At 50.5% G+C, this 27,308-nt stretch overlaps 1 long non-coding RNA gene across 1 annotated transcript; it reads left to right on the top strand.

Annotated features, from left to right (window-relative positions):
* Window positions 1-6,805: 6,805 nt before the first annotated feature.
* LOC139172463 (uncharacterized) lies at window positions 6,806-9,838 on the top strand. Its single transcript, XR_011559878.1, has 3 exons — window positions 6,806-6,954; window positions 7,067-7,288; window positions 9,501-9,838. It is a non-coding gene; the product is annotated as an uncharacterized lncRNA (long non-coding RNA).
* Window positions 9,839-27,308: the final 17,470 nt, after the last annotated feature.

Raw genomic sequence — 27,308 nt, forward strand, 5'->3', positions numbered from 1 at the left:
TGCTTCTGCCCCCCCCCACCTCCATTCCTCTCCCAGCCCCCCCCAGCCCCCCCCCGGTGACAGCTGAAGGGGCTTCTCTGGGCTGTTTTACAAGGCAAATATTACCTGGTGCTTTATTAAATGCTGGTGGTAATCTTAGACACTAAAAAGCCTCCCCCTGCTTGACACTTCATCTTCTGACCCCCCTGCTCCTGATCTCCCTCCCCCAGGGCCAAGGGCTTGGTTTCCCCTGGCACGCCTGGCCTAGCTGAAGCCTTGCTGGCTGCTCCCAACCTGCCAGTCCCGGTGGGAGGGGGCGGCTGCAGACCCAACCCCAAAGCAGAGGCCAGCAGTGGTGGCCTCAGAGCAACGGGCTAAAGAGAGTCCCTCCCCGTGATATTGCCTTCCAATATAGCTGATGGAAAGTGGAAATGCCCCGGTTACCAGCCTTCAGATAGACTGCTCCTGCCTAGGAGGAGCCATTAGCCTTCCCAGGTGATGGGTAAGAGGCTTCCTCCAGAAATGGGGTGTGTTTGTCTTCCCCGGAGGTCTCCATACAAAGGCCAGGCAGCTCTCTCCCCCCCCCTCCCTCCCTCCCTCCCACTCACTTCAGCAGATCCTGCACCACGGGGGGAGTTGATTAAATCAGGGGGTCTCCAACCTTGGCCACTTTAAGACTTGTGGACTTCAGCTCCCAGAATCCTCAGTCAATTGGCCAGGGTTGGAGACCCCTGGGTTAGATGATCTCTGAGGTCACTTCCAACTCCACAACTCTACAATGAAAATGTAATGACTGGCGGCTTTACACAGAGTTCTCATTTGGAAATGGCAGAAATTCCACCCCACTTGGATTTTGTCCCAATCTCTCTCTCTCACACACACACAGACACGCACAAACACACACACACACAAGGGCCAAGGCCACTAGGAGATTCCCTGCAGGAGGAGGAGGTCAGAAACACACTCTACTGCTGCAACCCATCTATAACTTCACACTCACTTCTCAAGGACCTGTAAACACACTCAAAATTATTTTGTGACAAGAACAAATTGGTTTCAAAATCCTACATTTGTCAGGCCGAATAATTGGGCTGGAATCTGATGTATTTGATTTGATTTGATTTATTGGATTTATATGCCGCCCCTCTCCGCAAACTCGGGGCGGCTCACAACAAGGTAAAAACAATACATAATAACAAATCCAATACCCACCAATCCAATTACAATTTAAGCTAAAAAATTCATAAAAAACAACCGCAGAATATTAAAAAACAAGCACACAATCAATCTAACACCAAAACAACATGGGCAAGGGGGAGATGTTTCAGTTCCCCCATGCCTGACGGCAGAGGTGGGTTTTAAGGAGTTTGGGCAAGGAGGGTGGGGGCAATCCTAATCTCCAGAGGGTTGGAGCCGCCACAGAGAAGGCTCTTCCCCTGGGTCCCGCCAGACGGCATTGTTTAGTCGACGGGACCCAGAGAAGGCCAACTCTGTGGGACCGAACCGGTCTCTGGGCTTCGTGCGGCAGAAGGCGGTCCTGGAGATATTCTGGTCCGGTGCCATGAAGGGCTTTATAGGTCATAACCAACACTTTGGAGCGCTGACACGTGATGGATTCTAAAATCAGGTAAATCTCCACCTTAGAGGGTTCAACTATGGAAGAGCCGTTCTCTTGCCTTTCCTTTCAGGTCCAAGGAGGCCTGGCTTACAATCCATGTACAGCAGGAACATTTGTCTGTATTTGGATGCAAGATAAACACAAATGACATTTTGTGAAGGGGGACAAGGGGGCGGCTGCTGACCAGCAAAGCTGAAGTGTTTGTCTGGATGCCCCTTTATTTTCAAACATTAATATCAGTTCACAAGGAACAGGTTTCTATTTTTTGTAAAGGAAAAGCTGTAAATAGGTTTTTAAATGAGAAAGAAAATTATATCCTTGCTATCAGGAACCCAAACTCCAAATGTCACCCTTATTTAGGATGAGCTATTAAAGTGATTTGTCTTGTTAGCCACTCTACTTAAAAGCCATTTAAAATTTATTAAATATGATAAAAATCAGATCTAAATATTGTATATTTGATCATATTAAAATATCTTAATGGCTTGCAAGTTGTTCTCCCATTTAAAAAAAAAAGCATATATATATTGTTCACCGTAGCACAAGGCCAGAAGCACCAGCCTGAAGATGACCAGTGGGACCTCGTCAAAACGTCGCCAGGAATCTCTGAAACCTACACGGGAAGAAACCCAAATATGCCAAGACCTTCATAGGTATGTATGTATGTATGTATGTATGTATGCATGTATGCATATTTTTAAAAGAATGGAAGAACAACTTGCAAGCCATTAAGATATTTTAATATGATCAAAATAAAACGATGCATAACATGTTTCCTCTATTTTATGCAGGCTTTTTCCCAAATAGGAAAACAAAACAGAATGGAATTTAACAGTCTGAAGATTTTAATTATAGAAATTCTAAACAAATATAGATCGGCTGACCTTCCCTTTCTGTGTTCAACTGTAAATGGGTTTTGGTCTTCTCAAAATAAATGTATGGAGACAAATTCTATACATGCATAATACAATTTAGAAGTAATGAATGAAGTTATCTTTAAGAATAGCAATTGTTTCTAGTTTACAGTAATGAGTATTGTCCAAAAATAAATGTGAATGGCTTAATTTTTGATTTTTTAAAAAGCCTCTTCTGATGCTATTTAGACCAAAACCTTGAAAAGGGGCATTTGCAAAGCAACTTTTAAGAAACAGTTGTCATTTTAAATTTTAATGACAATTTTGAATAATTATAAATATATTTCCCTTTATCTTCAGGGTGACTAGAAAAACAAATTTTAAGTATCAGATAGTGGAAAGAAGAGGAAAAATAGTTTCCAGACCTTATTTGGATAAAGAACAAGAGTGGAATTAGGGCTGATTAAAAAACAAGGCACACAAACTTTAATAAAGTGCGTCTCCCTTTGTCACCTGGGAAGCTGAGTGGGATGCTTAAAACTTTCTCTTTATCTCAACTTTGGTTGTGCCATTGTTTCTGTGTATTCAGCTGTGCACTCGTTTAAAGTGAGCTTCACGCGCACTCCTTTTATAGAACAGCCGCGCAGGCTCACTGACAGGTAGGCTCTCAGTACTGCACCACAGTTATTGCTTTGTAGAAAGGAGACATTGGAGGTGCAAGCAATCTGGAGAGCCACTAAATGCTGCCATCTAATGGCTGTCCAGAACTTTGCACACATCAAGGCCATGTTATTCTCCAATCTAGTCTGACTGCACTGGCAAAATGGAAACTGCTGGCTCCACTAGAATACCAAACTACCAATTTTAGGGATGGGGATGTAGAAGAACTATTTTATTTTTATTTTTATTTTCTGGTTTCCTTCAGAAGTCGCCAGAGCAGGTTTGTGCAAAAGTGGGGAGCCAGCAAACTGACCTTTTTGCAAAACGTGTTTTCCCAGGCCCCACACGGCCCCCATTAAGGAAGCAGCGTTCGTCCCCCACTCTCATAGCACACTTAGGCCCAACCGTGGCTGACGTCTTGCCCTGTGGCCGAGCTCCGTCCGTCTTCCTCCTGCACCCCAGGCGGCCCTGCCAGATGCCCTCTCGGGTGCCCACGGAGGCAGCCACGGAGGGGCCCTGGTGCTCAAGGCCAAGCCCAGTGGGGCACAAAGCCCCCACTAGCTTCGAACAGAAACCGCTCCTTGCCTCCGACCCAGAGGGAGCCCACCTCTGCCCCTGGGCCCCTCTCAGCCGGTTCCCGAGGAGGCCCTCAGCGGCCATCAGTCTAGGGCGCAGCGGACAGGCAGGCCTCGTCAGCCAGCACGGCATCACCGTAGGGCAAAGGCAGCTGCCAAGGGTGCCTGGAGAGGCTGCCCTGAGGTTTGGTTTCCTTTGGTTGTGCCTTTTTGGCCTTTAATGTGATGGACTCATGACACCTATTGCAGATTCTCTTGGCCAGGCTGTTCCTCAATTAAAGCGCCCCAAGGGAAGAGGCGGCTAACCTGGCCTGCCCAGCCCTCCCGGGCAACACACTGTGCCTGCCACAATGCAGGGTGGGTGGGTGTCTTCTACGAGGGCCCTTTTGCTTTGGGGTGGGGGGTGGGACGCAGCACAGTCTGAGCTGCAGCTCTGGGAACCTGAGAAGAGGAGGCAACTCCCCCCCTGTGGCCACCCAGCCCCTCTTTTAGGCCACCCCCTGGGTGAGCAGAGCAGAGCGGCTTCCAGATGCCCCCAGGCCCAGCCTGCTTGCAGGAGAGGGTCAGCCCTTGGGATGGATTCCTCCATCTCCAGGGACCAAAAGCCAGAAAGGGGGCAGGGGAGGGGGGGTGCTCAAGATAACCGGCCCCACCACGGAGCGTTTGCCCAGCCCCCACCTTCATTTCCTCCCTGTGGGAGAGGGGCCGGTGTGGGCTCCCTTTTCCAAAGAATTTTATTCTTTTTTCCTCGAGTAGAGGCTGGGTGACCACCCCGTCTCCATCAGCTTGCGAAACCAAAGCTGGGAGCAGATGTGAAGCCAAGTGGCGCAGGGCCTTCTCCTGGCATCCCAGCCTGGCCCCAGAGGTTTTGTTTTATTTTATTTTTATTTATTTATTTTGTTTATTTATTTATTTAGTCCAAAGCACAATACACATTGAAGAGAATAGACATGTAGTAATATATATATAAAGAAAAGGATAGAAGGAAAGATATAAAAATAGAGGAGAAGCTATATGAAAGGAAGAAAGGAGATAAGGAGAGACAATTGGACAGGGGACGGAAGGCGCACTGGTGCACTTATGCTCTAGGGAGGGAGGGATCCCCGTCTTCAAAGCAGCTGGGAAGGGGCCACGTGGAGGGCAGGAGAGAAGCCAGAGCCTTGGGAGGGGTCTCCATTCACAGGCTCACGGGGGTTTCGCCAAAGGGCGTATTGTTTTAAAGGACGTATTGTTTTGTCTGACACCATCAATGAAGCTGAAAAAGGACCAAATATTTGGCTTGGTTCTTGGGACACATCGAAATAATTAGTTTCAAAATCATTGGAAGGAGGCCCCTGTGACGAGAACCCCAGCCTCTGCTCTGGGGGGCCTCACACAACCCGAGAATGACGGACTCCAATCACTTACCGCATAAAAACAAGGGCTCCTCCAGGTGCTACTTCTACTGCTCAAAGGCAGCCGAATTCCCATGCTCCCAAACCGCATGCTCCTTTCTTGCTGAAGGTGCTGCTCAGGTGGCGTTTCATGGCGTCCATCCGACGGGGAGCAAATCTAGGAGGAAGCCTTGGCTTTTTCCTGCATTAATGTGATTTCTTTCAGCTTCTCTCCACAAAGCTCCTCTTCCCCGCTGCTGCCTGGGTCTGGGGAATGCAGGGCTCCCTTTATCAATTATTGCATGCTGCCTCCATCTACCACTAGTGCTATTACTACCACTACTACCATACGTAGTAACAGTAATGGTGATGATAATACTCCAGAAAGTAATTGAGATGGAGGGAAGAGAGGGAAATTACGGTGTTCATCCCACAAAAACACTGCTTTCTTCCAGCTATTGTGTTTTTTATGTTACCTTGCAACTGAGGCATCAGGAACTACAAATCACTATTTTACTGCAGGTGTCCCAAGCTTAATGGGGGAGGGAGGGGGGGAGGGAGAGAAATCAAGGCGCTTCTCCCAGGCAATGAGGAAAGAGTTTCCAACTGGATAAGGGAGAAAGGGTGGGCTGATAGGAAAAGCAGAATTACACCCTCATGATCATTCGTTTATGCGAAATTGAAGATTGAAATGAAATCAGGGGCCGGGATGTAATCGGTTCCCAAATGCGGCTGCGGAGTCTGTGGGTGGGGGCGGGGGGCTCCTTCAAAAGGGGGGAGTGGTGGAGGGGGGGTGGCGCTCCTGGAAAAAAGCTTGATCCAATTTAGCAGAAGGTCAGACTCAAAGGCCTGCATCGGCAAACAGAGTCCGTCTCAGCCCCCCCCCCCCCCCCATCTTTGTCTGTTCCTTGCAGACAAAGGCAGGCAGCCAGGCTCTGGAGTCCTGCACCCTTTCCCTCTCGCTCTCCCCCCCCTCCGTCCAGAGCGGTGAGGGGGGCAGCTGTGGGAGAGAGGCTTCTGTCCTTCTGGGACCCCCAGTCCTGGTACCAGTTGCTCAGAGACCCAACTCGGGGGAGGGGGAGGCAGCCTTCCCTGTTTCTTTTTACCAAGATTTAATTCAAATAGAAAAATCAGATCTTTCTTCCGTTTGTTACCAATTTGTTGAAATTCAGCCAAAATGTCCAGAAAAGCCGATCAAGGCGGACAAAGGACCTAAAGACGCAGGTCAGTCAGCCAAAGGACAGCGAGAGCTGACAACGGGGCACCGTCCAGGACGGGGCTTCCCCTGTTTGTGACCATGAGCGTCTTCAGAGGGAAACTTCCCTGTGATTAATGAAATGTTTGCTAAAGAAAACCAAGCCATCTTCCCAGCCTCCTCACAAGCACAAGGCCTGCCCAGTTTTTATGATCAGACCTAAGGTTTGCAAAGCCCCCCCCCCCGCCCATCCAAAGCTGGATAAACTGACTTTATTACACAATACTGCTTCCTTTCCCTCTTTCCTCCGGCTGCTTTTGTTCCTTTGGCTGGGAAGGAAAACCAGGAGGGGCGTGGGCCCTTTAAGAGAAAAGAGGAGATTCCTAGCACCCGGAGCCCTTTCCCAAGGGGGGGCTTTGAACCATGAACAACTGCCATACTAGGGACCATCCCTCTTGTAAGGCTTTGTCCTTCCACAGGACACACTGAGAAATAGTCCACAGCTGAGAAAGAAACTAAGGAGGCATTAGTGCAATTTCTGCAAACAACCCCCCCACACACACACACCTTAAGGCTCCCATTCCCATAAAAGCCTCCTTACAAAGGGCAGCCCAGCCTGCCTCTTCTGTGGGGGCTTGTCTTGGGGAGAGGACAAGGCGCCATGGCCTTCCTCCTGCAGGGGAGGGGCAATTTCAGCCGGGTAGGACCAGGCTTTCTTCTGCCCCCGCCCTTCCCTCAGATTGATTGATTGATTGATTGGTTTGTTTGTTTGTTTGTTTGTTTATTTATTTATTTATTTATTTATTTATTAGATTTGTATGCCGCCCCTCTCCGTAGACTCGATACTGCGCAGCAGTCCCAAAGCCCACCAGGGAGCTTTTTTTAATCACCAAGAGGAGGAGAGGGGTGGCTGGGGGAGGCCAAAGGATGGACACCTGGACACTGGACGTCCTGCAGCTGCCGCAGCAGAAGACAGCTGGCCACGGCTGTCCTGAGCCTGACAAAGCACCACTCCGCAGCAGGGAAGCGCCCAGGTAAGAGGGAACCCTTCTTTGAAAGCAGCCACCCGGCCCTTCCTATCAAAGCCGGATGCGAATTCCCTTTCAGGTACTGGAGCTTTGGGAAGCATTGGAAGAGGACGGGCCTCTCGGGTGGGAGGGGAGAGACACTGGGCAGCCTTTGGACAGGGGGAGTCACAGAGAGGAGAATTAGAGCCTCTTCATTGTCCGAAAAGAAGACCACTCTCACCCCACCACCCAACCAAAGCAGCTGGCTGCAGCTGAGAGGAATGTTGCCGGAACCACACTCAGATCAAGCCCCTTACTCAAAAAAAAAAGAGAGATTGCCAATGTACATACAAAAGCACCACCACTCTGAGGATAGAAACACCTGGCACTGAGCAGTTTACAGTCAAGTCATCCAGGAAATTATAACATTTTGAAAATAGCATTGTTGTTATCACTGCTAGTAACATTAGCATTATTATTTCTACACCTCTCAATGTAATGCCTCCAGGGAATGAAGGTGGGTGGTGGGTGGCCAGGGTCCCTGAAGCTTTCTGTGTCTCTGGAGGTTTTTGGGTCCTCTGCCACGGACAGGCCACTGTTCCAGGGCTTGGTTGTGTAGGGAAAGCGCACACGGCTGCTTCCAATCTCCAGAAGCCCAAGAAGCCCAGATCCCTGCAGGAGACGGGGGGCTATGAGGAATTTCCCCCAGGGGGGCAGGCTGCTTATCCCAGCACCCACACCTCCCCATAAGCAGGTTGGGGCCTCTGCAGGCCGCACACCAAGGAAAAACGAATGACTGTGCACAACAGGGTCAGCAAAATGACAACATCTCAGACATCTCAGACATCAACACCCTTGAAAATGTCCAAAGATATTTCACCAGAAGAGCCCTTCACTCCTCCACTCGAAACAGAATATCCTACGAAAATAGACTAACAATCCTGGGCCTAGAAAGCCTAGAACTACGGAGTCTAAAACACAATTTGAGTATTGCCCACAAGATCATATGCTGCAACGCCCTACCAGTCAATGACTACTTCAGCTTCAACCACAACAACACAAGAGCACGCAACAGATTCAAACTTAATACAAACCGCGCCAAACTTGACTGTAAAAAATATGATTTCAACAATCGAGTTATCGAAGCGTGGAACTCATTACCGGACTCAATTGTGTCAACCCCTAACCCCCAACACTTCTCCCTTAGACTCTCCACGATCGACCTCTCCAGGTTCCTAAGAGGCCAGTAAGGGGCGTAAATAAGTGCACTGATGTGCCTATCGTCCCCTGTCCAATTGTCTTTCTTTCACCTATCTTATATATTCTCTTCCTTTCATATATCCTCTCCTCTAAGTTCACTTTCACCCTCTTTTATATTATCACATGTCTATTTTTCTTCCTATGTATTTGTACATTGGACAAATGAATAAATAAAATAAATAACAGCCCAGAAACAGAATGCTAGAAGGAGATTTAGGTGTCGTGATTTCGGACAGTCTCAAAATGGGTGGACAATGCAGTCTGGTGGTAGGAAAAGCGAGTAGAAGGCTTGGCTGCATAGATAGAGGTATAACAAGCAAGAAGGGGGAGATTGTGATCCCGCTGTATAGAGCGCTGGTGAGACCCCATTTGGAATACTGTGTCCAGTTCTGGACACCTCACCTACGAAAAGATATGGATCAAATTGAACCGGTCCAAAGATGGGCTGCAAAAATGGTGGAAGGTCTTAAGCATAAAACTTATCAGGAAAGACTTCACGGACTCAATCTGTCTAGTCTGGAGGACAGAAGGAAAAGGGGGGACATGATTAAAACATTTAAATACGTTAAAGGGTTAAATGAGGTTCAGGAGGGGAGTGTTTTTAATAGGAAAGTGAACCCAAGAACAAGGGGGCACAATCTGAAGTTAGTTGGGGGGAAAAGCAGAAGCCACGTGAGAAAATATGATTTGACTGAAAGAGTCGTAGATGCTTGGAACAAACTTCCAGCAGACGTGGTTGGTCAATCCACAGGAACTGAATTGAAACATGCCTGGGGAGAATCATGGATCCACCCTAAGATAAAACACAGGAAATGTTGTGAGGGCAGACTAGATGGGCCAGGAGGCCTTTTCCTGCCGTCCATGAGATTTCAAAGAAGGGGAGGGCAGGGAGAAGATGGGGAAACCTTCTAGTTATTATCAGTTTAAATCACTTTCTGATTCTTATTAAAATTTATTATCCTCTCTCTCTTTTGTTTAGGGTAAAATGTAGTTTGGACAAACAGGAACTACTATCATGTTTTCTGCCTGCAAACGACACCCGCGTTGGACTGGCATAGAGTTTTTCATCAGTCCTGCACTACCGGGCACTTGACAGGAGGAAGCATTATTTGTCTGTCTGTCTGTTTGTTTATAAAATGTCTCATTTCCAATGACATTTTAAGGGGCCTTTTTGGATTGCATTTGCTTTCTTATTCAACCAACCTTCAGCAGACCAGTCTGCAACACACACAGTGGCCATTTCCCCCCATTATTTAATCATTTATTTGTATCAGGATCCTGAAACAGCCAAAAGGAGTTTGTATATCAAGCCTTGTCCCCTCGTTTTGTTCTTGCACACATTTAATGCATTTCATGTAGATGGAAAGTCACTGAACAGCAGTGCATGACTATCAGAGAGGACGGGTATTAATAAAAATGAATCTCTTGGAAAGGTTTTTTTCTTGGTCTCACCACCACCACCACCACCACCACCACCCAAAAAACCCCCACCCCATTGGAGAAGACGAGAAGGAGGTCCTGCCTGCTGCTAGAGTTGGTTCTGAGGAAAAGAAAGACAATGCCAGACCATGGGGCTAGTTCCCAAAGCTGAGAAGAAAACCCACCATTTATTCCTCTGTTTCAGAACAAGAAACCAATGAATTGTCATTGCTGTAAGCCGCCCCAAGTCTACGGAGAGGGGCGGCATACAAATCTAATTAATAATAATAATAATAATAATAATAATAATAATAATAATAATAATTCCCATTAATAAGAACATTATCCTTAGTAAATAAAGTTTGGCAAAGCGGAATATTGAGGAGGAAGAAGCAACAGCAGGGCAATTGTGCCAGGCACCTTGGTGTGAGCCGGGGGTCCCAGGACCCTCCCAGGGGGAGATGGGGACGGTGCCTTGGTGGGGGGCAAGAGGGGCACCCCCGTCTCCCTGATAGGCCGGGAACTACAGTTCCGAAGCCTTTGTTTTCTTTCTGCTGCCTGTCAGAATTCCAACCGATTCCTCCATCAAGGGCAGGCTCTGCCATCAGACAGGAACCCCCCCCAACTGAAAGAACAACGCTGGGGGGGGGGTAAGAGGGAGAAGTTACTCCTGTGCCAAAGCTGACATCACAAAGGATTTTATCCCCACTCCCCCCCCCCCCGTCCCATGCAGAGGCCGCCTCCCCCTGGCCTGCAATTCAAGCGCTGGGCTTATGGAATTCTTTATAGGCCGAGTGTGACTGGACACACAAGGAGCGAGTTCGGATCTTTGCTTTGCCCCTGCTTCTACTTCCTGCAGATGAGAGCGAACCATTTCCTGCTCTGAAGAGGAGGAGGAGGAGGAGGCCACTCGGTGAGGCACACAAGCGGTTGGGACCAGGCAAGGCAGAGAGGCGGAGGGAGAGCCTTCCCGTGAGCCTCCCGTTGCTCCCCTGAGGAAGAGGCCGGCTGGGGAGGGAGCAGCCACGCCAGAGGGGGGCCGGCTGCGTGGCCTCTTCGTGGACCCCCCCCCCCCCCCCCATGCAGAGGCTCCTTCCAGTCCTGGAGAGACAGGGCAGGCTGGTGGTCACTGAGAGCTGAAGGTTTTTAAATGTAGGCAGGAGAGTATGGACTTTCCTTTTGAGACTGATTAAAAGTGACCTTTGAAGAAGAAGCAGAAAGGAGACAGTGGAAGCATTGCAGGACCTTGGGACAGATGCCAGACATAGATGGAACTGCTACTGTTGGGCCTCCATCTGAAGAGACGGGACTTTCAGGCAGGGCTGGGGGACAAGGGAAATGAGTTGAGTCTGTCACCCACTATGGTGGATTAGCTGGCCTTCCTGGGAGGGGTCTGTGTTAGGGTACAACCAACCTGCCTTTTGTTACTGGAAGTGGGCACCCTAGGGTGACACCGCGTTTTGCAAATCGTTTGGGACAGTAGAGAGATTACGGTGCCCAAATAAACCCTCTCTCCTCTCTCCGGAGCCTCCTTTCTCTGATTATGTCTTTTTACAAATTTCAGCCAACGTCACCACGACCCACCACAGATGCTGCCAGGTTCCTGCCCCCCCCCCACATTCTGCAAAGCCAGTGTGAGGAGGAGGAGCCCCCAGGCCCCGTGGCCCTTCTGCCTTCCTCCCTCCTCAATGGGAAAAGCTGTCTTAGCACATCATTTCTATATGCGACAAGCTACACACACACACTATTTTATATGAAATCTTTATATGCTGTTTTTTTTCTTGAAGACGGAGTGAATCAATCAAAATAACTGAAAGCTCATTTCATAAAAATAAAGGGATACAAATGAATCAGAAACCTAAAACATTAGATTGACGGGTACATCTTGGTTGCTGTAATTATCAAAGGTATATCATTTTCTAAACTCTCATGGCACTAAATGGGTGACGGACATTTATTGAAAGTAATTAGCATCTTAGTGAGAATGATTTGATTGACTGAATGTCTCTCCACATACATAATAAAGTGCTGCTGCATTTGCATCTGGAAAGGCAGCATCTGGAAACCTTCTGCTGGTTGATGCTCTGGATCGTCCCCAGAATTCCATGGAGAACTGGAGCAACAGCAAACCCCACCTGGGTTCCCTAAACACCCAGGTACCTAACATACACCTAATACACCTAAACCCTACATCAGGGCTGGCGAACCCTTTTTCCCTTGGGTGCTGGAAAGGCGTGTGGGCATGTGCTATCGCGCATGTGTGAGTGCCCACACCCATGATTCAATGCCCGGGGAGGGCAAAAACAGCCTCCCCCACCCCCCAGGAAGCCCTCTGGAGGCCGGAAATGGTCTGTTTCCCAACTTCTGGTGGGCCCAGTAGACTCGTGTTTTACCCTCCCCAGGCTCCAAAGGCTTCCCTAGAGCCAGGGGAGGGTGAAAATGCCCTCCCCAACCCCCAAGAGGCTCTCTGGAAGCCAAAAACACCCTCCCAGAGCCTCTGTGTGAGCCAAAAATCAGCTGGCTAGCACACATGCACATTGGAGCTGAGCTAGGGCAACAACTCATGTGCCAGCAGATATGGCTCCGCGTGCCACCTGTGGCATCCGTGCCATAGGTTCACCATCGCTGCCCTATACTATTTCAGACAGATGGTTATCCAACATCTTCTTTAAAACTTCCAGTGTTGGAGCATTCGCAACTTCTGAAGGCAAGCACTTCCACTGATTATTTGTTCTAACTGTCAGGAAATTTCTTCTAAGTTCTAAGTTACTTCTCTCCTTGTTTAGTTTCCACCCATTGCTTCTTGTTCCACCCTCAGGTGCTTTGAAGAATAGTTTGACTCCCTCTTCTTTGTGGCAACACCTGAGATACTGGAAGACTGCTCTCCTGTCTCCCCTGGTCCTTCTTTTCATTAAACTAGCCATGTCCAGTTCCTGCAACCGTTCTTCATATGTTTTAGCCTCCAGTCCCCTAATTGTCTTTGTTGCTCTTCTCTCACCCTTTCTAGAGTCTCCACATCCTTTTTGCGTCGTTGCGACCAAAACTGAATGCCGTATTCCAAGCGTGGCCTCACCAAGGCCTTATGAAGTGGCATTAACACTTGATCTTGATTCTCTCCCTCTGTTGATGCAGCCTAGAACTGTGTGGGGTTTTTGGCAGCTGCTGCACACGGCTGGCTCATATTTAAACGGTCGTCCACTGGGACTCCAAGGTCCCTCTCACACAGATACCACTGACTCTTCAGTACCAGAACTCAACCAAAAAAATGAAAGTTTTTATGTTTTATAAAGAAATAAATAAATAAAGTGGATGTTTTACTTGTTTGTTTGCTTGTTTAGTCAAACAATTATAGGGTGGTAATTTGTACAAATAAAACATTAGATAAGTAATGATAAAAAGTAACAAAAGAAGACGATAGGCACATATATATGCAGCTTCCAGACTGCTCCCCCTTCTGCCTGTCTATCACCTATTGGCAAATGGGCATTGCCCCCCCCAGGGCCCCCCTAGATCTTCTCCTAGCCACTGGCCAACTCCTCCCCCTCCCTTCCCTCCCTCCTTGGCCACCCACCTCTGCTGCAACGGCCATGGCTGCAAGCCGGAGTCTTTTGCAAAGGCAGCTGCATTTATTTGTTCCACCTGCCATCCCACTTTTCTCCTCCACCTGTGAAGCCTCTCTGGGCAAAAGCACCAGGACAGGGGACTCCAAAGCCCCCTCCCCTTTGCAAAGAGGCCCCTTTGCTCTTGCTTGTTCCATCATTTCATCACGTGGGAGGTCTTTCCTTGTTTACCTGTCCAGCAGTATCAAAGAATCATGGAAAAAGGGGCCCAAATCCTTCCGGTCATCAGCCCTACATCTCTGCAGCCAAAGCTGGACAAATCTTTCAGCCCAAACCAAGACGGGCATCCAAGCCAAACTTCACCAATAAACAGGGAAAGTCCAGCAGCCCTTCTGGCTCCTTTAAGAGGCTCCTGAACAAATATACCTACAGTAACCACAGGGTGAAACCACAGGGTTCTGTAATGGCTGCGCATGTGTATCTATGAAAAACCACCAGGATACATTGCTTTTTACTTTTTAGCCAAGCTACCAGAGACTGAGAAGAGGCATTCTCCACCTCACGTGCGATGAAAGACGGATTCTTGGACCATTTTAAATTTGGGAAGATTTGTTTCTTTGCAAGGAAGATGCTCCGGGAGGGGCTTCCCTGGCCTGCTCCTGCTTACTCGACCCCTCAACAGATGTCTGGGCAATCTGGAAGAGGACCAACCCTCTCCGGACATAAATCTCTGATCCAAGAGTCTAATAAGGGGAAGGAGAGGTCCTGATTTGAAGTGGACGGATGGACAGCTATGATTTATTCACATTTTAGAGACATTCATTAGAGGGCTCCCCTCCAAGAAAGTCAGTTCTCGCACTGCAGGGAAAATTAACAGGACCTCCCCAGAGTATCTGGAATACACCAAAATACACTCACCTCATCTTATTTCGGGGTATTTCAGATATTCCGGGGAGGTCCTGTTAGTCCCTCCTGCTCATATACATATATACTGTACTGTGTTTCCCTGAAAATAAGACCTTGTCTTATATTTTCCTGACCCTTAAAATAAGCGCTTGGCCTTATTGCCATGTATCCAAATGTCCAATTGGGCTTAAGATCAGGGGAGGTCTTGTCTGGGGGGAACCAGGGTCTATGGTGGGGGGGGGGGTAGGGTTAGGGTCTCTTGGAGGCCATGAAAGCAACCGGGTTCTTGATGCTTTATGAAGCCCCTCTTTGCCAGAGGTCCTGGCTCTCAAGGCCGAGGAAAGGGAGAAATATTTGGCCCACTGGCTATTTTGTGGCCTTTGTGATGACCCCTCTCCAGCCAAAGGCTACTTGCTGCCCTTTTTGCATGAGAGCTGTTTTTTGAAGCAAGCTGGTAAGGGACAGAAAGATCTCGGCCCCCTCCCTTCAAAACACCCCCTCCTCTTCTCCTGAGGAGGCTCCTGAATCCTGCACGGGGGGGGGGGGGGGGGTTTCAGCAGGAAGGGAGCCACAGTGCCAAGCCAGAGCCCAGTAAAGAGCAGAAAGTTCTGAGTCCATTCTGAGCCTGAGACCTTCTCTGCCCTAAAGCTTTCCTGGAGGAGAAGCTCGCTCGCCCCCCCGCCCCCCGTCTCCCCAGGTTGGTGTTCTGTGTCTTTCTCCCATTGGCCCTCAGGGCCCAAGAAGAGGGAGAGCTTCCCAGGGCCTCCTGCCCCATCCGAGGGTCTCCCATGGGCTCTCTGCACCCCTCCCTAGGATGTGCCCGTGGCTAAGGCACAGGAGCCCCTGCAAAGCCCCCTGAGAAAACTCCCCTCCGGCCTGCAATCGATCCCGTGGGGGAGGAGATAACGACAGCATCCCTTCCCCACTTTTAACAGCTCCCTGGCAGTGCACACTCACCTGGGGTTTGGGGCCAGGGACATTTCCCTAAGAGGGGCCAGTGGAGCAGCCTCACAGAGGTCTGGGGGTCTGCATTCCTCCCCTACAGACAGGAACACCGGGTGAGTGGACCGGAACCTTTGGGGATGCAGTCCATGGCCTGGAAGGATGGCCAGGGAACCAACTCTCAGCCCCTCGACATTCCTGGTCCCAGCCTCACCAGATGCCCCTGCAGCCTTGCCCGTCCCCCCCCCACCCAGTGTCCCCCCCCCCCGGTCCCTCTCCAGACCCACCAGCCTGCCGGGAAGCCCTCCGCGGGCCTTGGACACCACGGAGGATCCTGTCCCAGCCACTCCGGGGGTCTCTTTTGTTTTGGGAGACCCTGGCTGGTCCAGAGCATCGCTTTGCATGCTGGGATAATGAAGTCCCCAAATGTCTTCAAAGGCCCCATGCCCCATTTTTAACTCACAGCCAGCAGAGCTCTTGGTCAGGCCCCCTGAAAGGGGTATTCTGAGCCCCCTTCAAACACAAGAGTTGCAAATTCATTAAACTGTTTAATTAGCCAGTATGCAGCCAATAAAGCCTCTTTCCCCAGAAGACCCCCGGCCATTTCCAGCCTATATTCCACCCCACTCCACCATCATCACCCCACCATTCTTGGCCAGCTGCCCAGTCCGGGCTTTGCCAGGAGAAGCCCAGATTCCCCCCCCCGCCCCATGTTAACTCAGGAATGCAGGGGGTGGGGGCTCCCCCATCCAGCTGGAACCCGAAGCCTCCCAAGCAGCCGCTGCCGCCCCTCCCTTGGCACCCAGGCACCACAGGGAAGAAACCAGCTTCCTTTTTTACACTCTGGTCCATTTGCCTTTTACATCTCTGTCTCCTCAGATGGGCTGGTTATTGAGCTCCCTGTCCACACATTCCATTGATCTCAGGCTGTGACTCAATCCACAGGCCTGTGCCTGACACCAGCACAGCAAGCAGGCCCTACAAATCCTGTTCAGGCTACACACATATTGACTGTATAGATTTCTCCCAAAGTTGTGCTAATGATATATCATTGTTAAATTTGGTAGAACAAACTGCTTTCCCAATCTGTCAATGCCAGCAGGCAAACCAATTCACAGCCCAGTGGCAAAGGCTTTCCTCCCTCCCTCCCTCTCCTTCCTTCCTTCCTTCCTCTCCTTCCTTCCTTCCTCTCCTTCCTTCCTCTCCTTCCTTCCTCTCCTTCGTTCCTTCCTTCCTCTCCTTCGTTCGTTCCTTCCTTCCTCTCCTTCCTTCCTCCTTCCTTCCTTCCTCTCCTTCCTCTCCTTCCTCCTCCTCCTTCCTCTCCTTCCTTCCTCACCAACCTTCCATCCTCACCTTCCTCCACTCCTTCCTCCTTCCCTCCCTTCCTTCCTCAACCTCCTTCCTTCCCTCCTTCCAACCTCTCCTTCCTTCCTCTCCTTCCTTCCTTCCAACCAACCTCTCCACCATCCACTCCTTCCTTCCTTCCTCTCCTTCTTTCCTTCCTTCCTCTCCTTCCTTCCTTCCTCTCCTTCCTTCCTCCCTCCCAACCTCCTCCTCCTTCCTTCCTTCCTCTCCTTCCTTCCTCTCCTTCCTTCCTCTCCTTCCTCTCCTTCCTTCCTCTCCTTCCTTCCTCCTGCTTCCTTCCTCTGCTTCCTTCACCTCCTTCCTCCCTCCCTCCCTCCACCTCCTCCTCCTTCCTCCTCCCTCCCTTCCTCTCCTTCCTTCCTCTCCTCCTTCCTTCCTCTCCTTCCTTCCTCTCCTTCCTTCCTTCCTTCCTTCCTCTCCTTCCTTCCTCCCTCCCTCCCTTCCTCTCCTCCCTCCTTCCCTCTCCTCCTTCCTTCCTCTCTCCTTCCTTCCTCTCCTTCCTTCCTCTCCTTCCTTCCTCTCCTTCCTTCCTCTCCTTCCTTCCTCTCCTTCCTTCCTTCCTCTGCTTCCTCTCTCCTTCCTTCCTCTCCTTCCTCCCTCCCTTCCTCTCCTTCCTTCCTTCCTCCCTCCCTCCCTTCCTCTCCTTCCTTCCTTCCTCTCCTTCCTCTCCTTCCTTCCTCTCCTTCCTTCCTTCCTCTCCTTCCTTCCTCTCCTTCCTTCCTCTCCTTCCTTCCTCTCCTTCCTTCCTTCCTCTCCTTCCTTCCTCTCCTTCCTTCCTTCCTCTCCTTCCTTCTTTCCTTCCTTCCTCTCCTTCCTTCCTTCCTTCCTCTCCTTCCTTCCTCCCTCCCTTCCTCTCCTTCCTTCCTTCCTCTCCTTCCTCTCCTTCCTTCCTCTCCTTCCTTCCTTCCTCTCCTTCCTCCCTCTCTCTCCCTTCCTCTGCTTCCTTCCTCTCCTTCCTTCCTCTCCTTCTTTCCTTCCTCTCCTTCCTCTCCTTCCTCCCTCTCCCTCCCTTCCTCTGCTTCCTTCCTCTCCTTCCTTCCTTCCTCTCCTTCCTTCCTCTCCTTCCTTCCTCTCCTTCCTTCCTCTCCTTCCTTCCTCTCCTTCCTTCCTTCCTCTCCTTCCTTCCTCTCCTTCCTTCCTTCCTCTCCTTCCTTCCTCTCCTTCCTTCCTTCCTCTCCTTCCTTCCTCTCCTTCCTTCCTCTCCTTCCTTCCTTCCTCTCCTTCCTTCCTCTCCTTCCTTCCTTCCTTCCTTCCTCTCCTTCCTTCCTCTCCTTCCTTCCTCTCCTTCCTTCCTTCCTCTCCTTCCTTCCTTCCTCTCCTTCCTTCCTCTCCTTCCTTCCTTCCTCCCTCTCCCTCCCTCCCTCCCTCTGCTTCCTTCCTCTCCTTCCTTCCTCCCTCCCTCCTTCCTCTCCTTCCTCCCTCTCCTTCCTTCCTCTCCTTCCTTCCTTCCTCCCTCCCTCCCTTCCTCTCCTTCCTTCCTTCCTCTCCCTCCCTTCCTCTGCTTCCTTCCTCTCCTTCCATCCTTCCTTCCTCTCCTTCCTTCCTTCCTTCCTCTCCTTCCTTCCTCTCCTTCCTTCCTCTCCTTCCTTCCTTCCTCTGCTTCCTTCCTCTCCTTCCTTCCTCTCCTTCCTCCCTCCCTCCCTTCCTCTCCTTCCTTCCTTCCTCTCCCTCCCTTCCTCTGCTTCCTTCCTCTCCTTCCTTCCTTCCTTCCTCTCCTTCCTTCCTCTCCTTCCTTCCTCTCCTTCCTTCCTCTCCTTCCTTCCTCTCCTTCCTTCCTCTCCTTCCTTCCTCTCCTTCCTTCCTTCCTCTGCTTCCTTCCTCTCCTTCCTTCCTCTCCTTCCTTCCTCTCCTTCCTCCCTCCCTCCCTTCCTCTCCTTCCTTCCTTCCTTCCTCTCCTTCCTTCCTTCCTCTCCTCCCTCCCTCTCCTTCCTTCCTCTCCTCCCTTCCTTCCTTCCTCCCTCTCCTTCCTCTCCTCCCTCCCTCTCCTTCCTTCCTCTCCTTCCTTCCTTCCTCTCCTTCCTCTCCTTCCTTCCTTCCTCTCCTTCCTTCCTCTCCTTCCTTCCTTCCTCTCCTTCCTTCCTTCCTCTCCTTCCTTCCTTCCTCTCCTTCCTTCCTCTCCTTCCTTCCTTCCTCTCCTTCCTTCCTCTCCTCCCTCCCTTCCTCTCCTCCCTCCCTTCCTCTCCTCCCTCCCTCCCTTCCTTCCTCTCCTCCCTCCCTTCCTCTCCTCCCTCCCTCCCTTCCTTCCTCTCCTCCCTTCCTTCCTCTTCTTCCTTCCTCTCCTTCCTTCCTTCCTCTTCTTCCTTCCTCTCCTTCCTTCCTCTCCTCCCTCCCTTCCTCTCCTCCCTCCCTCCTTCCCTTCCTTTTAAGGCACTCGTTCCCACCTCTCTGGCCTTTTCTTTCTTCTCTCCATTGTGGGGTGGGGGTCTCCTTGCTCTGTGGGGTGGCATCCCCCTTTCAAGCAGCCCCTTTTGAATGCAGACCACCCAGCCTGGGCAGAGATGAGCCTTAGAGGGCCTTAGAGGGCACTGCTCTCCCACTGGGCACTCCCTGCTTATCATTAGCCATCCAATCCGTGAAGCCTTGGGAAAAGAAACATCTTTCCTTCCCCTTCTGTGGAAGGCCATGCTTGAGGGCTCCACGCTGGCTGGAAGGAGTCCTGCCTTGCCCGGGAATCCTCACCCTTCCGCAGCAGCATGGAAGGTCCGAGCCCAGGACAGGCTCTCTGGCAGGGGCCCTGCCCCACATGGAGGGAGCCTTGGCAAAGCCCCCCACAGCGGCCCAGGCAGAGCAGGAGCCTGCAGGGTCCCGTCCACACAAGGCACCCCACACAAAGAGGGTGGGTGGGGGGAGACTTTCCTTCGGATCGGAGGTCTTTCGGGTTATAGGTCTCGGTGGTGCTCACAATTCCAGAGGTAAATTCCAGAATCCTCCAGAGTGAAAAGGAACAACAGAGGTGGGAAGGGACCTTCTAGCCCAACTCCCTGCCCAGCCATTAGTCCCCCGTTGGCGCCAACCTACAACCAGCATCTCTACGGTTGGCTTCTTCGCTTTTGTGGGGAGGGAGGCCGGCCCAAGGCCCTCTCCCACCCCGGCCCCAGTTGAGGGGAGCCCTGCCACAAGCCCTCCCCCCCCCGTTCATCAGGAAGGCCATGGCCACAAAGGGGGGCAAAGGGCTCCAAGGGACCAGGCCCCCATGCTCTGGGCCCCAGCAGGCATCTTCCAAAGGTCAGGGGGTGACAGGGGGTGGAAGCCTCTCTCCCTCCCTCCCTCCCTTCCTGAGTTGAAGGGCTGGGCCGGGTCCAAAGGGAAGGCGGGTGTGCTTGGGGGGGCCTTCATCCAAGGGGAGGGAGGGGGCAATATGACACAGTTTGTTACAGGAGGCAAACCCACCCCCCACTAGCACCCCACTTGCCCCCTCTTTTTGCAGGGAATAGCAGGCCTCCATGGATCGCCCCGCGAGGAGAAAGCAAAAACAACCGCCCTGCTCTGCGCGTCCCAGGGCCGACCCAATGGAAGACCCCAACAGCACTGGGGTCACCAGCAGAAGCCGAAAGGAGAAGGCACCAACAACAGCCAGATCAGCCAGGGATAGGTTGCCCCCTTCTTACCCACATTTAAGAAATGGACAAACGTCCACGGGTTTCCAGTCCACGGAGCAGATTGTCTGAATTTATTGTCTGTCTGTCTGTCTGTCTCCTTTGCGCCATCACACAAACACCAGGCGGTGCTGCCCAGGGACGTGGCTTGAATGTCCGGCCAAGAAAAGCACCTTCCAAGCTACTAATCCTGCATGGAACTGCAGGGCGGCAGTGCCCCACGGCCTCCCCTCTGGCTTTGGGGGTGGGGGAAGCACTTCCTGCCCTCAGGAACAGTGGGGGAGGCAGTGGGTCTGAGAGAGGCCGCACGGTGTCACATACACACAATTTGCACAGACCCTCCTGACCCCGTTGCTCCAGGGTGGGCGCTTCTGGGCAACCCCTCCCCCGAGGGCCTTCCTTCTGCCACTTGCCCCCCCCCCCCCAGGCAGTGGGGTGGAGCAGGGGCTGAGCTTCTAACGTCCTAGGTTCTGGCCCAGATGGCCTTCCCCTTCCTTCCCGCCCATGTTCCCACACGGCCGACATGCATCTGCTAACAGCTGGGCTGCTGCCTGGGCCTGCGGAAGACACGTGGTTGTTGTTGTGGTTAACAGTGACTTGCATAAAAAAGTGCTGACAGCTAAAGGGAATTAGTTGCGCTTGAGAAATCTCCAACACAAGTGTTGTTCATTTGGGCATCCTGTTGTTCTGCCCAATAGGCTTTCCCTTCACACACACACACACACACACACACACACACACACACACACACGTGTCAACCCAGACGTTCTCAAGGACACTTTTGGGGGATAAATATGGCCAGTGCCCTCAGGTCTGCCAGCCGCTTCCACTCCGGTGCCCAGAGGCAGAAGAGAGGGGGTGGGGGGCAGGGGGGAGAACCGGGGGGGGGGATTTTCCCTTCTCCCCCCCCCCATCTTCTCTTCTCCTCCTTTGGCCCTGCTGCACTCCCGGAGCCCCGGTGGTTGCCTGGCAGAAACCCCTCCTGGGGCAGGGGCCGCTCTCCGCTCCCAGGCAGAGCCCCTGCTTTTGGAAAGGGGCAACCGCCCGTCCGCCTGAGCCCCTCCAAAGACCATGGTTCCCCCTCCCTCACTTCAGGAAGGGAAGGAACCCACCCTTGGAACTTAAGGGCGGCGTCAGGCTGTCTTCCTATGTCAAGCTAATCTCAAAGGGCTTTCATTTTAATATGGGATAAAAAAGGTTTCTTGGCTAGATTAAACTTGCAATTGTCATTCATATATTGTTTATAAGGTGCTCATCTCCCTACTGTTTTTTGGTTTTTGGTTTTGTATACTAGTTGTCTGCCTGTATCAGAAGGCATAAAGAGCCAAATGTCCTTAGCTGTCAGTTTTAATAAGGGGAGTCAACGCGCCTCCATTCAGGTTAAATATTGCCCTGTCACATTTCAACAGAGTCAACAGAATTTTTAAAGAAAACTCAAAAGCACAGTGTGTGCAGAAAAGAAAAAACCTCTTCCTTGTCACTGAACGTCAAAGCTCCGTTTTATTTGTGAGGGAGGGGGGGGGAGGGGGGGGACAGAAATTTCTTTTGTAAAATGAGAAAAATTACCGCTCATAATTGGTGCTGACATGAAAAGGGGCCCTTTTTGTGAGAAAGACAAAGAAAACCTCTAATTTAATAATCACCTGCACAGTGTTATTGTGATGGGAACAAAACACACACACAGTCTGCTCCTTTAATCAGCCCTCTCATTCTTCAGCCATCCCGCCATATTTCCTGAGGCTTCTGCACAAGGGGAGCCTGGGCACACAAGTGACCGCACAGGCATGGAGGGCACCCTCCACCCCCCCCGAGGGGAGACGCTGCCAAGGAGGCACCTGGCGATCCACCACGCAGCAGCCCAGCAGCCAAAAGATTTTAAAAAGGCCCTGAAGCCCCCAACTCTCGACTTTTCATACTTCAGTCTTAAAATGGTCCTCATATGGTCAGGATGAACTACTTTTAAGGCAATAATAATTATTTATGCAATATTAATGTATAAATTATGTCCTGATATAAATCAATATTGATATGTTGATATAAATGGATGCAATGTGCATGTATATTTTTAGAACTGCATATCACTTAGCACATTGTTAAACCCAGTAAGTAGCTAAACCACCACCAGATGTCATTCAAAAGGCTTCCACTGGACCAGCACACAAAGCAGAGGGGAGGGGTAGCACATTCTTTGGAAAACCGCCTTCAGTTTTCTCTTGCCTCTAAAGTGTATTTAGCATCCTGAGTTGTGGAACCTCTTGAGCTTTTTTGGACTGAACAAGAGAAGAGGACGCCTCCCCCGACTGCCCGTCACCCCCCTGCCTGGCACCCACTGGGGGGGTCCACAACAGATCTTACAGGAAGAATCTTCCCTCGCCCCCACCCCCTCACCCAGTTTCACTTGTGCCAACTGGACATTGTTCCTGAAATTGACTGTTTTTAAAGGGAAGCAGGGGGGCTCGGTCCAGTCCTTGAGGACAGGTGCCAAGTGACAGCCTGTCACCTTGTGTGATGGCTGAGTTGAATCTGAACTGATACTGCAGCTCACGTCTTCAATTGCGCATGAATCCAACAGAGCTGCATGGAGTGCTGGGACCAGAGCGAGGCTTCAGCAACCATTGGATATGGGGGTGGCAAGACCTGGAAGACCACCTTGAGCCAACTGGGTTGCCCTGGTCAGCACTCAAAAGCAAAATGAAGCCGTTAGGAAAAGTGCTGGGGCTGTTAAATGAAAGCAGCCACCTCAGGAGCAATTTCTTCCCACAATCCAGCATTGGGGAGGCCTGGACAATAGGATAATAAATTGTTGGCCTAGAAGAAGGAAACAAAATGCACAGCCTAGGATCAGGAATCCTTGGCAATATTCCCACTACTTGTAAACAAGATCCTGGAACTGCATTCTGTCTCTTGGTCACTATGGGTCAGCAGCATGGGCGACTGTAATTTCAGGTGCCTTCCACAGAAGTGGCATTTCCAGATCCTGGAAGGCAACACTTTCACTATTCTGCGCTGGTCATATCTTTGTTGGATATGGTTCTGGTTCTGGGCATCATGTTTTGAGATACATCAAGATGAATTGGAACCGATGCACAGAAATCAAAAGATGTATTTTGCTTTGAAAAAAGATGCCTGAGCGGGTTGCTAGAACTGTTTAGCTATTTAAAAAGATACCACACGGAGGAAGGTTGACGTATCTTCTCTTGTATCTCAAGTGCCGGACACAAAATCATTTTCTCAAGATGCACCACAACAGATTCTGCTTAAAAGTCAGGGAAACATTTTATGGGACCAATTACGGAAACGGGGGTGAAGCCCCTCCCCTGGACGTTTTCAGGCAGAGTCCAGAGAGTCTTCTGTAAGTCCACTTTCATCTGGATCCCAGCACTGGCGGTCTTAAATGGTCCATTTCAGCTGCATGAATCTCTGGGTCTCTGGACATAACTTCAAAATCTCTCCCCTGCTAACTAGCCAAAGAAGAAGGATAAACTGTGGGTGTTCGGAGGGCGACTTCCGGGTCCCCCCCGCCCCGGTTAGTATGCCAGATTGTTCAATGCCAAATCTTACCGACCGCATTGTCTCCAAATTCATCTCACCAAGCACTTCTGTATATTTTCACTTCATTCTGACATGGCCCTATGCAGATAATTTAGCTCTGGCAATTTAATCCCTACAAGCTACTATGCATTAATCTTTAAAAGGCCCCTGTTGCATCTGTTAACCCAAAGGGCATAACATCACGACACCATGATACTTTGTGACATACAAAAGTAGTTTTTAATTGTGCTCATTCTCAAAGCCATTTTACACAGCTGTTCTAAGTGCCAAGTGCTCACAAATCAAATCAAATGCAAGCCATCACTAGGGTACAAATAGATTTAAGACTGGCATCGTTTAATGCTGCCAATTCATGTATGGCAAACATTTATTCTCTTGGCAAAACCGTGAAAATTGGTCTCTTGCTACCCTTTAACAGCTCTAGTCCCTCTCTGCCTCCTTCCATTTTGACTGGCCTATGGGATCCAGCCCTGGTCTGGCCTAGACAGGAAGGAAAAGACAGACCCCGACCCCAAATGTAGGCCCTGTGCGGTGCTTCGGGCTCCCTCTCCTTCCGCTTCTGGCTTTTTCTACAGTCTTAGCAGCACAGCTTTCTTATTCATGCTGCAAAATTGTGCAGCCCCCCGCCCCCCCCCTTTCTTAAGGCATCCCTCTGGCCACTTTTGGAAGAACACAAAGCAGGGTTGAATCAGGGTGCTTCACCATTGGTTCAGTTCACTGTCGCCCACTCAGCAAGGCCCCTCAGCTCAGTGGTAACCATTCAACAGCTGCAGGACATCTAAGGCTCTCCCCATTCCTTAGCCCTGGAGGGAAGGACAAGGCAGCTCTCAAAGGCTGTTTAGGTATCCGGAGACTGTTGGAGGTGAGTTTTGATCCATGACCTCTGAAACTCAGAGGGCAGCCCTGGGTAGAAGAGCGGGTGGGTTTTGAACTCCCCGTGTAGTTCTCAGCTCTGCTTTCTCACAAAGGCCTCGCAGTTGCCATCCTTGAATAGGCTCAAAACGAGGCTCACCTCAGGAGTGCGGTCACCTGCGGTCAGGTCTGTTGCACACGCAAATTGGCAGCGTTTTCTTGTGGATCCACTTTTCTTGTGGATCCACTTTCTCCGTCATCTTCAACAGTTTTGAAACCAACTTCTTTATTCTTTTCCAATATCTTTGCTACCAGATAAAGCTTCTGCTGAGAACTCTAATTGGGCAATTTGAGGATGACTTCTGTCTATCACGACCCGGGGTCAAGACAGGTCTGCCATCTGGTATTTGAAATATGTTGGAGGCCCTTCCAAAGTATGGCGCTCTCTCCAATAAATCTCCATGATTAGCAGAATCTATTCCCCACATTTCTCATAATGCCAGGAAAATGATTTTATTGGGCAGTAAAACTGGGCGACTTCATTCTTAAGTTGCACAAAGCATCCTTGTTTATTGTAGCGTGGAGGGGAATACGTTCAATTCAGAACAGGACAGTTGTTTCAGCCCATGCTAAATAAGAGCCAAAGGCTTTCAGCACTCATTCCACAATGTCCCACCCAGTTGGATGGGAAAGAAGAACCTGAGTCTTTCAACATGCAGCTCCACTGGAGTCAAGGCTCCCAGGATTTGGGGAGGGGGATAAAAGCTTCTCTGCATCTGCTTCCCCCCCCCCCCCCCCCCGTGCTGTCCACACTTTCAAAGCCCGCAACAGCTCTGCCTCTTTCCTTCCCCACAGTCCTTCAAGCGTTGCGAGTGAGGGTTTCCTCCTAGGGTCCCTGCTGTTGACCCTCCCACCTCTTCTTTCCCAGCTCTCTTACTCTTACATAGAAACTCTGACGGCAGAGAAAGACCCCTGGTCCATCTAGTCTGCCCTTATACTACTTCCTGTATTTTACCTCACGATGGATCTAGGTTTATCCCAGGCAGGTTTCAATTCAGTCACTGTGGATTTACCAACCACGTCTGCTGGAAGTTTGTTCCAAGCATCTACTCCTCTTTCAGTAAAATCATATTTTCTCATGTTGCTTTTGATCTTTCCCCCAACTAACTTCAGATTGTGTCCCCTTGTTCTTGTGTCCACTTTCCTATTTCTTTCCATATTTCTTTCTGAAAGTGATCAACTTTACTGAAATATTCTATACATTGTCATGGATTTGTGAAAAGGCAGTATGATCAGTTTTGTTTTCAATTACTTTAATATAAATTTCACTAAATAATATAAATTTCGCTAAATAAATGTATTTCACTATTGCTGCCAATGAGGTGGACCTTGTTCATTCCAATGTCTCACCTGAAAGAAACAATTTCCTTTCATGATCCAGCACAGGGGGCTGAGACCCGCTCAGAATACGCATCCTCTCACCTTTTCCTGCAACAGTTATCACTTCAGCCTTTCTACCTCTTTAGCAATATCTAAATCTGTCCATTTTGGCTGCCCTAACTCTAAAACCTCATTAGGAACCGTCACTGTTTAATCCTCCTGACACCAGAAGCATCATCGAATAGTTTTATTCCCAGCAAAGATCCTGAGAAGACGCCCACTGCCAAACCTCCGCAGGAGTCAGCCTCACTTCCATGCAGGTAGAAAGGGGTGATAGTAATCAATCCAAGCCCCTCTTTCCTTCCAGGGCCACTTCCTGACAGATGCTTTGCAATTCAAAGTAAAAACAGGGCCCTGACTCTGGTAACAGTCTCTTCCTAAGAAAAAGGTTCCATTTGTGCTTGGAGCATTGCTCTTCCCAGAAGCGTTTTTCAGGAGAGGAAGAAGAAACAGGGTAAACGTGGGTCAGGGGTCCCTTCCAGCTTCTCCTTTCTTTATGAACAGTAACAAAACCATGGAGATGTTTTAAATTCCAGGGATGCGTTGGGCCTGAAATGGAGGGGGAATTACATGCCAAAGAAACCCAGGCCGGCCCTGGAATGCCTGCTCTCCCTGTAAGACCAGGGGATTGGGGTACGGCTGAAGTTAATTGCTTTTCCAGATGACAAGCCTCTCACCTCTGAACTGAAGGGCTCTTTACAAAAGTAATAAACTGTAAATCTCAGCCAGCATTGCAAATAAAGGTCACCCCCCCCCCCCCAGGCTGCCACTTCTTCCTCAGCCCTGGGGATGTTCTGTTCACAGAGGAGGGGAGTAAGGAAGGGGCTTCCCTCGGCCCAAGAGGGGGAGTGCCCAAAAGGGACCCTGAGGCTGGGCGGGGAGGCAGGGGGCTTCTCCCTTACAGCTGCTGCTCTCTTGGCCTTGCCGATAGGTGGGAAAATCCATCCTTCGAAGCGGAGGCAGAAGCTCCAAACCGCCCCAGCAACTCCACAAGGGCAGCCCCGTCTCTCCAAAGGGCCCAACTGCTTGCGAATGGCGCTCAGCGTCCCGTCCGGGGTCCACTTTCCTTCCAGGGTCCCACGTGCATGGCCACTTGACAAGAGAAGGCCTGCGTCCTCTGCCCTCCCGCTCAGGACCACGGGCGGAAGGAGGCCC

The sequence above is a fragment of the Erythrolamprus reginae genome, chromosome 9 (assembly GCF_031021105.1).
Source record: "Erythrolamprus reginae isolate rEryReg1 chromosome 9, rEryReg1.hap1, whole genome shotgun sequence".
Taxonomy (NCBI): domain Eukaryota; kingdom Metazoa; phylum Chordata; class Lepidosauria; order Squamata; family Dipsadidae; genus Erythrolamprus; species Erythrolamprus reginae.